This window comes from Bubalus kerabau, chromosome 3 (assembly GCF_029407905.1).
Source record: "Bubalus kerabau isolate K-KA32 ecotype Philippines breed swamp buffalo chromosome 3, PCC_UOA_SB_1v2, whole genome shotgun sequence".
Taxonomy (NCBI): domain Eukaryota; kingdom Metazoa; phylum Chordata; class Mammalia; order Artiodactyla; family Bovidae; genus Bubalus; species Bubalus kerabau.
The window spans coordinates 183,995,085-184,009,040 of record NC_073626.1 but is presented as its reverse complement, the minus strand read 5'-3'; the positions used below and the strand labels follow the sequence as shown (position 1 = coordinate 184,009,040).

The following is a 13,956-nucleotide window of genomic DNA, read 5'->3' as shown; positions in this document are numbered from 1 at the left end:
CCTGGACACAGGGCTGATCAGCTGCTGACGTCCCAGGAGGGCGTGGCGGCGTGGGCTGCCACTTGGGGGCAGACTGGGAGGCGGGCTGCAGTGGGCATCCCGAACCTTGCTTCAGGCTCTTCCTTTGCTCCCTGGATACTCTGGAGTCTAGTCCATTAGGCGTTAAGAAGGAGCTGGCCTAACGGAGGGGGAGATGGTGTGAGGTGGAGGTCAGAGGCCTGGCTTCTCACTTACTCGGGGACCCCCAGACCAGCTCCCTGCCCTACAGGGAGCTCAGTTTCCCTGAGTCCAGAATGTTCGACCTAGCGTCCTAGGATTCACATGCACCCTCCTTGCCTTCCCTGAGCCTCAGTGTTCTCATCTGCCAAGTGAGGGTAATCATGCTGGTCCTGCCCGTCTCACAGGCATGTCTGTGAGATTCAGACCAGATAATGGATGGGAAGAAGTCACCTTGAAGATCTGTGTGGCCTCTGGGGGATGGAAGATGGGCAGTGCTGCTCGTGACACAACCCTGAAGAGACAGGAGCCTCCCGGGAGCAGGACAGTCTGTGGAAGCAGACCTGAGGCCCGGGGTGATGAGGGGGCAGCCCTCGGGTCTCCCAGTACCAAGAGATGTGCAGCCGCCACTCCTGGCCCATCCCCCTCTTCCTACCCAGTAGTAACCATGCTGTCCTGAGTGTTAAGGTCTAGAAAATTCCCAGCCTTTGAGAGAGGAGACAGGATGTGTGTAGTTTCTGGGGGTGGGGAGGGCGGCAGTAGTGGTAAAGAACCCGCCTGCCAATTCAGGAGACGTAAGAGACGCGGGTTTGATCCCTGGGTGGGGGAAGATGCCCTGGAGAAGGAAATGGTAACCCACTCCAGTGTTCTTGCCCGGAGAATCCCACAGACAGAGGAGCCTGGTGGGCTATGGTTCTTAGGGTCGCAAAGAGTCAAACACGACTGAAGCGACTTAGCACACAGCATGGGGGCTAGGTTAGGATGGCAAGCTTAGTATCTCCCCAAACCGTGAGACCCGCCCCCACAAAGGAAACCTAAGTCTGGAGCATCTGGATGCTTTGAGGGGATGGTAGTACCCCCGGGGTTGTGTCCAACAGAAGAGGCCAATGGTGGACCAGCTGCTAGTAAAAGTCTCAGTCGTGCCTGATTGTATAATCCATGGAATTCTCCAGGCCAGAATATTGGAGTGGGTATCCTTTCCCTCCTCCAGGGGGGTGTTCCCAACCCAGGGATCGAACCCAGGTCTCCCACATTGCAGGCGGATTCTTTACCAGCTGAGCCACCAGGGAGGTCTGGACCAGCCACTAGGTGGAATCCAAAAGTTGAAGTTTAGAGAAAATCCATCTCCTCTGTACATTTGTTCTTTTTTTTTTCCTGAAGATTTTTTAATATAGGCCACTTGTGAAGTCTTTATTGAATTGGTTACAGTATTGCTTCCACTGTACCTTTTGGTTTTCTGGCCATAAGGCACACGGGATCTTAGCTCTGCTCCCAGGGATCGAACTGGCACCACTTGCATTGGAAGGCAAAGTCTTAACCACTGGACTGCCAGGGAAGGCCCTGTACATTCATTCTTTTGGTTTCCAAATATTTATGGAGCGTGTTTTCTAGCTGGTGTGGTGCTGGGCCCTGGGGCGGGCAGGGAGACGGACAGACCGACAGGGAAGCTGTTGGCAAGGTGCAATGTGTAAGTGTGTCCCGGGTCCTGCCAGGAGGCAGTCATGTGCTGCCTGTGGGAGCAGCAGCCATGTAGGATGGAAGCCAGTTACTTTGTCATTTATAGCTTTATTCTTTGCCTCGTTTTCTTACTTCCCGTTCTCCCTGCCTCAAAACTTTCTCAGCCACCTGTCATATTAATGAACTGTGTTCCCAAAAAGCTAAGGAGGTTGACTTTGGGACTGAGAGGAGGCAAAGTCTTGGCCTGGAAGAAGGAACAGCGTGTGTAAAGACCTAGAGACACGATGATTGGTGTGAGATACTTGGGTGTATCTGAGGGAGACGGGTGTTAACGGCAGCAAGGGGGGATTAGGCTGAGAAGTTTGGGCTTGATGCTTAGGGCACTGGGGAGCCACTGAAGGTTCTTGAACCACAGGGAACCTGGCCAGATTTGTTTTTGGAAAGATCACTGGCTTCCAGTGTGTGGGAATGTTCAGATGGGCTAGAACCTGTCCTGTACAGTAAAGAAAAGGCCAGCTTGTCTGTTCTTGGCTAGGCTGTGAGCTCCCTGAGGGAGCTCAGTTTTGTGTCCATGGTGGTAATAAAAAGAAAGTGAAGTCGCTCAGTCATGTCCAACTCTTTGCGACCCCATGGGCTGTAGCCCACCAGGCTCCTCTGTCTATGGAATTTTCCATGGTTGCCATTTCCTTCTCCAGGGGATCTTCCCAACCCAAGGATCAAACCCGGGTCTCCCGCATTGCAGGCAGATGCTTGACCATCTTAGCCACCAGGGAAGCCCAATAGTAGTAAAAAGATCTCTGTTCAAATGCTGCTCCCAGAAGCTTCCCTGATTACCTCCTCTAACACAGACTCAGTTCAGACACGTTCTATCCCTCCTGTTTTGTCGTACTTCAGAATACCCACTACCATCTGAAATGGTATCAGAGACTTGTTGCTTTCCTTGTTTAGTGTCCGTCTTGCCCACTAGACTGTAAACTCCAAGAGACGAGAGGGTTTTTCTAAATTTATTTTTTAAAATTTAAAAATTTAATTATTTTTTGGCTACACTAGACAGCCTACGGGATCTTTGTCTCCCCCACCAGGGATCAAACCCATGGCCCCCACAGTGGAAGCGTGAAGCCCTAACCTCTGGTCTGCCAGGGAAGTCCTGAGGTTTTTGTTTTCCCTGTTTGCTGAGGCAACTGGGTGCCCTGAACTGAACCCAGTCACCCGGTGCCCTGAACTGAAAGGAACTAAGGAACGCTGAATGAATGAATGAGTGCGGAGTGAACAAACGAATGAATACATTATATTGTGCTATACAGTAAGTGTCGGGAGAATGATACAGAGATGAAGGAGGGAGTCCCTCTGGCCGGGGAGATGAAGGAAATCTTCCCAGAGGGAGAAGCAGAGGGCAGATGTGAGCAGAGATACAGAATGCAGGAAGATGTGTGGGGATAATAACGAGATCAGTTCAGCCAGAGCTGAGGATTCAAATGGACCAGCGGCAGCTCTGTGCCAAGCAAGTCTGCTCCTTACAGGGGTCGAGGGAGACTGCCCGCCCCTTCCCCCCATACACGTCTTGTCTGTCCCACCCCCAGCCCAGCCCTCTGCTGGGCCCACCTCTCGGGCATTACCTATCTAAGATCCAGCGACCTTCAGTGGGATTAATTTAGAATTGGTTTTCCTTTTATGTTTATTTCTCCTGCTTCTCATTTTTAAAGGAGGCTGCTTTCATGTATTCGTCTTAGCCAGGAAATCAGGGCTTAGATTTAAAGCCCGAATGCTGTAGAATTCAAAAGCAAGTTGACTTAATTCATTTATTCCTCCATCCATCCATGTGTTTTAAAAGAGTCGCCAGGCACCCTCTTCATGTCAGGTGCTGGGTGGGGAGAAAGGATTCCGACTTCAGTGGGAAACAAGGGCGGCCAACTTCCAGGACCCTGTGGGGCAGAGAAAAGGCATGGCCTTTCTGGGCAATCAGACCTGGGTCCAAACCCCCCAGCCCTGCACAGTGTGTGTGCCCTGGGCAAGGAGCTGGACTCCCATTTCCTGAGGGGTTCCTGGGGACACCCACACAAAGTGTCAGGCACAGGACGGGGGAGGAAGAGGGGAAGGGATAGTGAGGGAGTTTGGGATGGACATGTACATGCTGCTTTGTTTAAAACGGATAACTGACCGACGAGGACCTACAGGGAGCTCTGTTCAATGTTACGTCACAGCCTGGATGGGAGGGGAGTTTGGGGGAGAATGGATACGTGTGTATGTATGGCTGAGTCCCTTCGCTGTCCACCTGAAAGCATCACAACATTATTCATCAGCTATACCCCATATAAAATAGAGTCAAAAAAAAAAAAGAAGTGTCAAGTACTTGTCTATGTAGAGGTTGTTCTCAGCCCCTCCAAAGTCCTTGTCTTTGGAGTGAGTGCCTGTGATCGGTGATAGCTGTGTCCTAATTCACTTCCCCTCTTTCTGGCATTTAGACTGTTCAGTCCACAAACCAAACTTCAGTGTCTCCCCCAACCCAGCACACAGACTCCCAACTGCTCCCGCCTTGGGATGGTGACCCCCCCAAGTGTGAGCAGGCCCAGAGCCCCATCTCTGCCTCTTTCTTCAGGGCTCTGTCAGGGGGAAATACTTGCTTCTTACCATGGCAGGGAATTGGAAGAGGGGCTCTCAATTGGGGTCCACAGGCCTTAGTTATGGGACCCTGGGATCACCCTGAAATTATAATAGAATGTTGGCTGTGACCATAGATTTTCCTAGGAAGCTGGGTCTTAGCTTTCAGAAGATTCTCAAAACAGTTGTGAAAACACAAGCCCGTACCCAGGCTCCCAGTGAGGGGGTTTGAATCCTTGGTTGGTCCTGAGACCCCACTGCCAGCTCCCTCTGCCCTGCCATGGCCCCAGACCCTCCCAGGGGGTGGGGGTTGTCCTTCCTAATGCCTTTGGCCTCCTCCACTTCATCAAGGTTTTGCATCAACCCCAAAGCCAGGGTGGGGGCAGGTTGTCTGGGCAGCTTGCTGGGGACTCCGCAAGGCCGAGGGTCACAGCTGGTCAGCTTGGCCTGCCCAGAGCTTACCTATGAGCTTAGGGTGGAGGTCAGACCCCTGCAGGCAGAGAGATCCATAAAGGAAGGGGCTGAGGATAGAACTGGCTGGTGACAGGAGGCCTGGGCTGGACAAGGGAAGGGGTACCCTGCTCCCTCTGAGGGTTGAGGGGTGAGACCAGGAGGGCCTCCTGGCAGTGGCGGACCCGGTCTGCACCTCTGACCAAAGCCCCATCCCATCCTGTGGCCTGGCCTGCTTGCCTGACTTTGCTGGAGATTTGATAGATCCAGCTGGAGCCCAGGGATCAGTAACTTTTAACTCACTTCCCAGGTCTTTCCGTTGGGCAGGTGGGGACTCCTGGGAAAGAGGAAGAGAAACCTCAGCAGGAAACTGGAAAAGGCCAAAATGAAGTGAAGTCAGTCTGAGTTAGTGCCCACCAGCCCAGGCCGCCAGCCTGCTGGTGAACGGAAGGAGGCTTGGTCGGGGGAGGGCAGGGCAGGGCAGGGCAGGGCAGGGCAGAATGTTTGCACACCTCTCAGGGATGGGGTGGGCCATTGATCTGACAGCACCTGGAAGCTTCCTGATTGGGATCAACTGTCTGATAAGGCTGCCTTGAAAGCATTTTAGGGTTTTAGGGCCTTTTAAAGCAGGTGCCTTCTGGAGGGTGGAGAGGAGACACCTGTCTCCCAGGTGCCTCTGTATCACCTGGAGCAAGGGGCTTGCTTAGACCACCTTAGCCTGGGCCGTGCTCAGTGAGCTTCCTGGAGCTATCTGGAGCCCTGCCGAAGCCCCCTCAGGATAGGGGTATCCTCAGGGAAGAGACCTTGTCTGCTCTGTGCCCTTGAGCAAGCGGTGTGCTGTCTGAGCCTCAGTTTGCTGATCCGTAAACTGGGGATACTGCCTGTCGGAGGCTCAGGGTGAGGGGTAAATGAGGTCCCGTATACAGCGGCCAGCAGAGCAGCCTGGTCTGCAGCCCTGCCGGTGTTTATCCATTGTCAGGACTGTGCAATGTCCACACCCTTGTTCCCCGCCGGACTACTTGCTCCTGTCTTTGAAATCCCGGAACCCTTTGGCCAAGCCCTGACCACTGTCTTGCTCTGTAAGCAGCAAAGCCTAGGGGTCACAAGGGTGTCTGGAGGCAGGCTGCCTGAGTGTCCTCTGGTCGCTTATTTAACCTCTCTGAGCCCTGCTTCCCTCACTTCTTTTTTTTTTTTAAGGGCACTTTCTATTTATTAAATAAATGCCTACCAAGCTCCATGCGTTTCACATACAGATATATCATTCAGTCCTCATGACTGCCCTGTGAGGTAGATCTTTTTGTCCCCATTTCACTGGAGCTTAGGTGATCCGCCCAAGCCCCCTCCCTTCTTAAGTAGTGAAGGATTTGATGTTGGGACTTCTGGAGTCCACTTGTCCCCTCTAGTTGAATTTAGGTGAGCTCTCAGAGAATATGTGTTTTCTTTTTTTTTTTTAGTATAAATTTATTTATTTTAATTGGAGGCTAATTACTTTATAATATTGTATTGGTTTTGCCATACATCAACATGAATCTGCCACGGGTGTACATGCGTTCCCCATCCTGAACCCTTCTCCCACCTCCCTCCCCATCCCATCCCTCTGGATCATCCCAGTGCACCAGCCCTGAGCGTCCTATATCATGCATGAACCTGGACTGGTGACTCATTTCATATATGATATTATACATGTTTCAATGCCATTCTCCCAAATCATCCCACCCTCGCCCTCTCCCACAGAGTCCAAAAGACTATTCTATACATCTGTGTCTCTTTTGCTGTCTTGCATACAGGATTATCGTTACCATCTTTCTAAATTCCATATATATGTGTTAGTATACTGATTGGTGTTTTTCTTTCTGGCCTACTTCACGCTGTATAATAGGCTCCGGTTTCATCCACCTCATTAGAACTGATTCAAATGTATTCTTTTTAATGGCTGAGTAATACTCCATTGTGTATATGTACCACAGCTTTCTTGTCCATTCATCTGCCAATGGACATCTATCTAGGTTGCTTCCATGTCCTGGCTATTAGTTCTTGAGGTGGCTATGATGAATGAATGGGTTAGTCCATGAAAGATAAATCTGCATTTGTAACTGAATGTGTATCTTACATGTGATGAGTGCAGAGTAAATATTAACTGTGGCTGTTATTTCTCAAAACCAGTGGGAACCTGCATTCAGAGTAGGGGGGTGTGGTGCCGTTTTACTCGAGGACTCTGTCTGCAGCTCTCCCCCCATCCCTCTTCACTTCACCCCAGGAAAAAGCCAAAGATACAGAGTTGAGTTCTATCTGACTCTTGCTGAGTAGTTAAGAGCTCCCTCCAGCCTGCCTCTTTGCTTCCCATGCAGGTTTTGCACAAGAGCCCATCCCCCCTCCAAGTCAGCCTCCCTTAACCCCAGGAAAGGGACAGGATCTTCTATCGCTGCAACGTCATTCTTGACCCTTGGCCTCCCAGCCACCAACTTCCATGAAAAAGTGAAAATGTTAGTTGCTCAGTCGTGTCCAACTCTTTGCAACCCATGCACTGTAGCCCGCCAGGCTCCTCTGTCCATAGCATTCTCCAGGCCAAGAATACTGGAGTGGGTTGCCATTCCCTTCTCCAGCGGATCTTCCCAACCCAGGGATTGAACCTGGTCATTGTAAGAACCTGCATTGCAGGCAGATTCTTTACCACCTGAACTACCAGGGAATTCACACCAACGTCCGTACATGATAATAAAAACAGCCAGATGCTCTGCTTAAAGACATTGTATTGGGTTGGCCAAAAAGTTTGTTTGGATTTTCCATTAAGAGGTTATGGAAAAACCCAAATGCACTTTTTAGCTAACCCCATATACGTCATCTCACACAACCACCTCAACAGCTGCCCTGGCGGTGTTATTATTGTGCCCATTTTACAGATGTGGAAACTGAAACTCAGAAAGCAACTAGCCCAAGGAGGGAGCAGGAGGCAGGGATTCGAACCCAGGTCTGGAGGACTTTGAAGCTCCTGCTCTGCACCACCGCCTTCCAGCAGCCTCTGGAATGTACCTCTCAGCTCAGAGAAAAGGCTTGGCTCTGACGAGGGTCTCCAAGGCAGCCATCCAGCCTCTGACTCCATCAACATCCTGAGATAATGCAAGTGGGAGGGTTCTGGAACTCACAAACCTGCCATAAAAAAGCAATCGCTGTCATAATGGTCAGAATAATGTTGTTCTAACTTAGACAAATCAGGTGTTAACTCATTACATTGTGAGGGGTGCCTCCACAGAGAACAGAGTCTGTGGAACAGTCACAGGGCCATTTGTAGCTGATGTTTCTAAACCCATTAGCTCATTGGGTTTTCACAGCAACCCAATGAGTGGGCAGGAACCATGGGGCCCATTTTAGAGATGAGGAAACTGAGACCTGGGGGAATAAGGCGACTTGCTGGAGGGCAGTGGCCAGACCATGCCCAAAGCCCAAGGCAGGTCTCAATGGCTCAGAGATCCTCAATTCAATTTGAATTCCTAGCCAATATTTAAAAATCAGGAGAGTTTACAGAGAAATCCTGTTTCTGGCTTTGTGAGAAGTCAGACAATCTGGCTTCTCTAGGCCCACATTCCCACATGGCCACAGTTGGCTGGAGCCGAATAGTGACTGCCTCTTCAGACGAGCACGTGCACGTGGGCTGGGGGGCGGGGAGCTCTCCATCAGCTTGCGTCACACATTCGTGTTACTTGCCTGGGTCCTGCAGGGTTCAACTTTGCCTCCTAGATCTGCCCCGCCTCTCCTGTTGGTGGTGGTGGTGTTTAGCTTCTAGTCTCTCTTGCGATCAGGAGTAAATTGCTTCTCCTCCCCAGGCTTTGGCTACCTCTTCTCTCAAATGAGGGGGTAGGACTCAGTGGTTTCGGAGGCTCCTTCCAGCTCTGGGATTGCATGCCTGGTGGCAGGCTCCAGGCAAGGAGGGGAGAGCTAGACAAAGGCCAGGGCTCTGCCCCCAGGACGTGTATCAGTTATCCATTGCTGCCTAATAAGCCACCCCAAAACGTACTGTCTCAATACAACAGTGATGTATTATTCTTCCTGATTCAGTGGAGTGGCCGGGTGCAGCTGGGCATTTATTCTGCTCCATGTGGTGTCAGCTTGGATCACTCTTGAGCTTGCACTCAGCTGGGCTGTGCTGGAAGGTCTCCAGTGGCCTCTCCTACATCTCTGAGGCCCTGGTAGGGAGGGTGGGAAGGCCCCCCCGCCCCGCCCACACTCTTCAAGATTGCTCACCCGTCACTAGTCTAGACCGAGCTTTCCACAGCGGCTAGCTCCCAAGAGGGTAAAGAGGAAACCGGAAGACTCCTTGAGGCCTGGACTGTGATGTCACAAAACATCACCCCTGCAGTCAGAGCAAGTCACAGAGCCATCTCAGATGCATCCCAGGCCTCCTCATCCGGTTCAGAGACTGGGGGGAAATACGCTGGGCTCAATTTTCTGTTCAGTCTTTCAAAGGAAGCACCGTGTGCTGCGAACGGTTTAACACACAGCACTCGCCTGTGTGTTGCCCATGGTCCTCAGCGTGTCTTTGGAGGTGATGCTTGGCCCCCAAGCACCCCCTTCACCGTGTGCACACATCTCGTGTTCCGGGCCGACCTGTGGTCCAAACGTAGCTTCAGCAACCCCCTCCCTCCCTCTTTTTTTTTTTTGGCTACACTGGTCTTTGTTTTGGTGTGTGAGCTTTTCTCTAGTTGTGCTGTCCGGGCTCCCTAGTTACGGTGCACACACACTCTAGTTGAGACGCACGCGTCCTCTAGTGGTGATGTGCAGGCTCTCTAGTTAACGGCGTGCAGGTTCTCTAGTGGTGACGCTCAGGCTCTCTAGTTAACGGCGTGCAGGTTCTCTAGTGGTGACGCGCAGGCTCTCTAGTTAACGGCGTGCAGGTTCCCTAGTGGTGACGCGCAGGCTCTCTAGTTAACGGCGTGCAGGTTCTCTAGTGGTGACGCGCAGGCTCTCTAGTTAACGGCGTGCAGGTTCTCTAGTGGTGATGTGCCATCTGCTTGCGGTGTGCGGACTTAGTTGCCTGGTGGCATGTGGGATCTTAATTCCCTGAGCAGTGATCGAACCTGCGTCCCCTGCATTTGAAGGCAGATCCTTAACCACTGGACCCACCAGGGAAGTCCCTCAGCCCCTTAATGGGAGGCGGCTTTCTGTTTAGTGACAGCAGGTATAGGCCAGTAACCACACTGAGGGACAGTCCACCCCAGGGAGTTTCTAGTCCCACACAGGGTGTGGGTAACAGGGAGCCAGAAGCATCATGCCCTGCCTGCTCTCCGTCCTGTCCCACAGCTGCACTGACTTCCCATGCTGTCTGCCTCCCCTGAGAGGACAGGGACCCTCCACTTCACCATGTCCCCTGCCCAGCACAAGGCCTGGCTCATGATACGCACTGAATAGATGTTTGTGCCATAAAATGAAAGTGAAAGTCGCTCAGTTGTGTGTTCAGCTCTTTGCAACTCCATGGACTATACAGTCCATGGAATTATCCAGGCCTAGGGATACTGATACTGCAGTGGGTAGCCTTTCCCTTCTCCAGGGGAGTTTTCCCAACCCAGGGGTCGAACCCAGGTCTCCCGCATTGCAGGCGGATTCTTTACCAGCTGAGCCACAAGGGGAGCCATGGTAGCCCAAGTCATAGCTACTCAGGATCAGGCATGAGAAGGAGGCCCTGGGCTGGTAGGAATGAGTTTGGAGGATGGAGCTAAGATACCCCTGTGGCCTGGGGCAGGTCACTTCACCCCTCTGGGCCTCAGTTTTCTCATCAGTAAATAGGGGATCATGATTTAACCACCTCAGAAGGCCATGTCAAGGAGCACCTGTGTTCTTCATTCAACTATAAAAGAACAGGTAAACTAAGACCCTAGCAGCTGTGCAGTCCAAAGAAAAAAGAAATCCTTTGACACAATGCTGCAAGTCAACTATGCTTAAATAACATTTTATAAAGTGAAACAAACAAAAGAACCTGTAATGGGGTGACTGCGGTCTGTCACCCCCGCCCTGGCTGGGGGCCACCGCAGGAGCGGGGAAGCGCTGGAGAAAACCGAAATGTCTGAAGGCATTGGTTGGCCACTTGCTGTCAGACCTAAGTTGGGACCACAGGTTGGCACAGGGAGATATGTGCATGTGGTGAAGTGTTGAAGACCATAAGCAACACATAAGCGAGTTTTATTGTCAAACGGTTAAGCAGGAAATGGGGCTGCTGACTGAATAGGAATCAAGCCTACACATATAATACAGACACAGTCCTTCTGATACACCGTAGTCTCTCTTTTGTTTTTAGAAAAAGCTAAAAATGTGTTTGGCTACGTCTCTTGTTTGCACAAGGGAAGCTGAATTATTATTTGGGGCTCTAGTTTTGTTACTCAACGCCTAAGTCTTAGTCTTTTAATAAGTGAGTTAATCCTGCTCATGTTTATTGATGTAATGGATGTGTTGGGTCTCAACTCTGTTGTGATATTTTTGGGGGTTGGCCAGATGAACTTTTTGGCTGACCCAGTATGATGATATGTACTTTATTTGCTGCGCTTCTTTTTCTACAAGATGTGCATTCTTTACTCTGGTTTATTTAAATGTGCTTGGTATTTAGGAAGGTTCATGGTTTTGTTCCGGTGGTCACCTTTGTACTTATGCCTTCTTCCACAGTGTCTAATCTGCTGTTATAGCATCCAGTGTATTGTTTCTAGAATTTCCATTTATGTCTTTTTTATATAGCCCTTGTCTCTACTGACAGAGAAGGCAATGCCACCCAACCCCAGTACTCTTGCCTGGAAAATCCATGGACAGAGGAGCCTGGTAGGCTGCAGTCCATGGGGTTGCTAAGAGTCGGGCACAACTGAGCGACTTCCCTTTCCCTTTCCCTTGTCTCTACTGAGCAGATTCAGTCTTTTCCTTCTTGAACTTATTAAACAGAGTTATAGTAAAATAAATTAACAACCAACCAAATCCTAAGAGTCCTGGCCAGAGACCCTAGACTCTTGAGTTGGCCAGGTTGTTAATGGATATTTGACAGACAGCAGTGTGCCCAGGAGGGCACATATCTTGTCTAAAGAAAGCAAGTGGGACTTCCCTGGTGGTCCAGTGATTCGGATTCCACACTGCCACTGTAGTGGACATTGGTTCAATCCCTGGTCAGGGAACTAAGATCCTGCATGTCACGTGGCACAGCCAAAAATATAATAATAATAACATAAAGAAGGCAGATGCTACCCACTCTTGACCATCTTGCTGTGCGGGGATTGGGGCTCAGTTTTGCCAGAACTTCTGGTTTGCAAAGTTCTGATATTTATGGAAAAACTTGTTGTTAAATGTTTGCTCAACTCTAAAATACAGTCCTGGCCAATCTAAGTAATATTCGCTGGCTGAATTTGGCTCAGGAGCTGGCAGTTTCAAGCTCTAATTGAGGTGTTTTGGACAGAGAAATAGTAAGGGCATTGTTACCTCCATTTTACTGATGAAGAAGTTGAGGTTCAGAGAGCTGTAGTGACTTACCCAAGGCTACACAGCTGGTAGCCACAGGCTTCCCAGGTGGCGCAGTGATAAAGAATCTGCCTGCCAATGCAGGAGATACAAGAGACGCAGTTTCGGCCCCTGGTTTGGGAAGATCCCCTGGAGGAAGAAATGGCAACCCACTCCAGTATTCTTGCCTGGAGAATCCCATGGACAGAGGAGCCTGGAGGGCTACAGTCCCATAGGGTCGCAAAGAGTCAGATATGACTTGGCGCGCACACACACACACACGCACACACACAGCTGGTAAGCAGTGGCATTGTCAGAAGTGCCTCTTAAACTGGAGAGTCTTCCTGGAACTTCCCTCCATGGCTTCTGTTTCCTGCCTTCCAGAACAATCCAGGAGCAGAAGCTCCTTCTGGCAGGCACCTACGCTATTTAAAAGCAGAGAGCATGTCTTCCTTCCATTTTCTTCTTCGTGGGCAGAGTTGGTACAGTGGGAGGTGTGTGTTCTTGAAGTAGAACCTCTGGCTCTAAAACTTACAAACAGCCTGACCTTGGCCCTTTTAGAAAAATTTAATTATTTTTGGGCGTGCTGGGTCTTTGTTGTAGTGTGGGGGCTCTCTCTAGCTGCACTGCACAGACTTCCGTTTGCGGTGGCTTCTCTTGCGGTGGATCACGCACTCTAGGCGTGCGGGCTTCCTTAGTCGCGGCCCACAGGCTCTAGAGTACATGGGCTTTGTTGCCCAGTGGCAGGTGGAATCTGAGTTCCCGGAACAGGGATTGAACCCACGTCCCCTCCAGTGGCAGGCGGATTCTTAACCACTGGACCTCCAGGCAAATCCCAGGCCTTGGCCCCTTTTAACTTAGTTACCTCTTTGTGCCTCAGTTTCTTCCGTGGTAAATTGGAGTTAGGCAAGTTTCATAGAAGGCGACTTCCACAATGCTTGTCGAGGAACAGCCAGGCGGAGAAGTGGCAAGGCAGGCAGGCATTCCGGGCAAACAGCAGGACAGCATCTGCAGAGATCCGAAGGGGAGGCCCCGGAGCGCGTGGTGTCTTTGGGAGCTGGAAAGAGGCCTGTGCGGCTGAGAACCGGGCACGCCAAGCACTGGGGCGGGGTGTAAGCTGCCTGGGCCCAGCAGGCAGAGAGCGTGGGGTCAACACCCCCATTATGGCGACGACATATGTCCACAGCACCAACTTGTCACTTGGCCTGAGTCCATGGGAAGCCGGAAGGACAAAAAGCATCTGAACGTGTAAGTGGGGAGAAAGCGGCTTAGCGCACAGTGGGATGCGTCCCGCCTGAATGGGGGCTTCTCCGCCTCTCGCGGGGAGGCAGAGCCTGGGAACAGCCCCGGCCAGAGCCTGCGGGGCCTTTCTGGAACCCACGAAAGGCCATGTGGCCCAGGGAGTCTGTTCGAGTCAGGGCCCCAGGGCGGGATGTCCTCGCGAGCCTGTCCCCGTCAGTGTCAGCTGTCACTCCCCACGGCTTCAAATGGCAGCTCCTGCCGCTCTCAGGAGAACAGTCGGACGCGCTCCCTAGATACCAAGGAGGCCCTGATGCTGGGTGTTCCGGGGCCGCCCCGAAGCTCAGCCCCACACCAGGAAAGCGCAGGGCTCCCTTCTGAATGGCCTCTGCTGGAGTTGAATGGGTTCCCATGAGGCCCGGCCCCTTTTGGCCTGGGTCCAGGGACGCAGGCGAGTCAGGAGATGCTGGGGTAAGATCCTGGACTCTGGAGATAGTCAGGCTGTCCCCATCCTGGCTCCTCCACTCACTAGCT

At 51.5% G+C, this 13,956-nt stretch overlaps 2 long non-coding RNA genes across 2 annotated transcripts; one reads left to right on the top strand and one right to left on the bottom strand.

Annotated features, from left to right (window-relative positions):
* Nucleotides 1-2,963: 2,963 nt before the first annotated feature.
* Nucleotides 2,964-5,215, bottom strand: LOC129647942 (uncharacterized). The gene is made up of 3 exons (XR_008712587.1): nt 5,026-5,215; nt 4,303-4,374; nt 2,964-3,596 (listed from the first exon to the last, which is right to left on the bottom strand). It is a non-coding gene; the product is annotated as an uncharacterized LOC129647942 (long non-coding RNA).
* Nucleotides 5,216-5,291: 76 nt separating this feature from the next.
* LOC129647943 (uncharacterized) lies at nt 5,292-7,971 on the top strand. The gene is made up of 2 exons (XR_008712588.1): nt 5,292-6,135; nt 7,623-7,971. It is a non-coding gene; the product is annotated as an uncharacterized LOC129647943 (long non-coding RNA).
* Nucleotides 7,972-13,956: the final 5,985 nt, after the last annotated feature.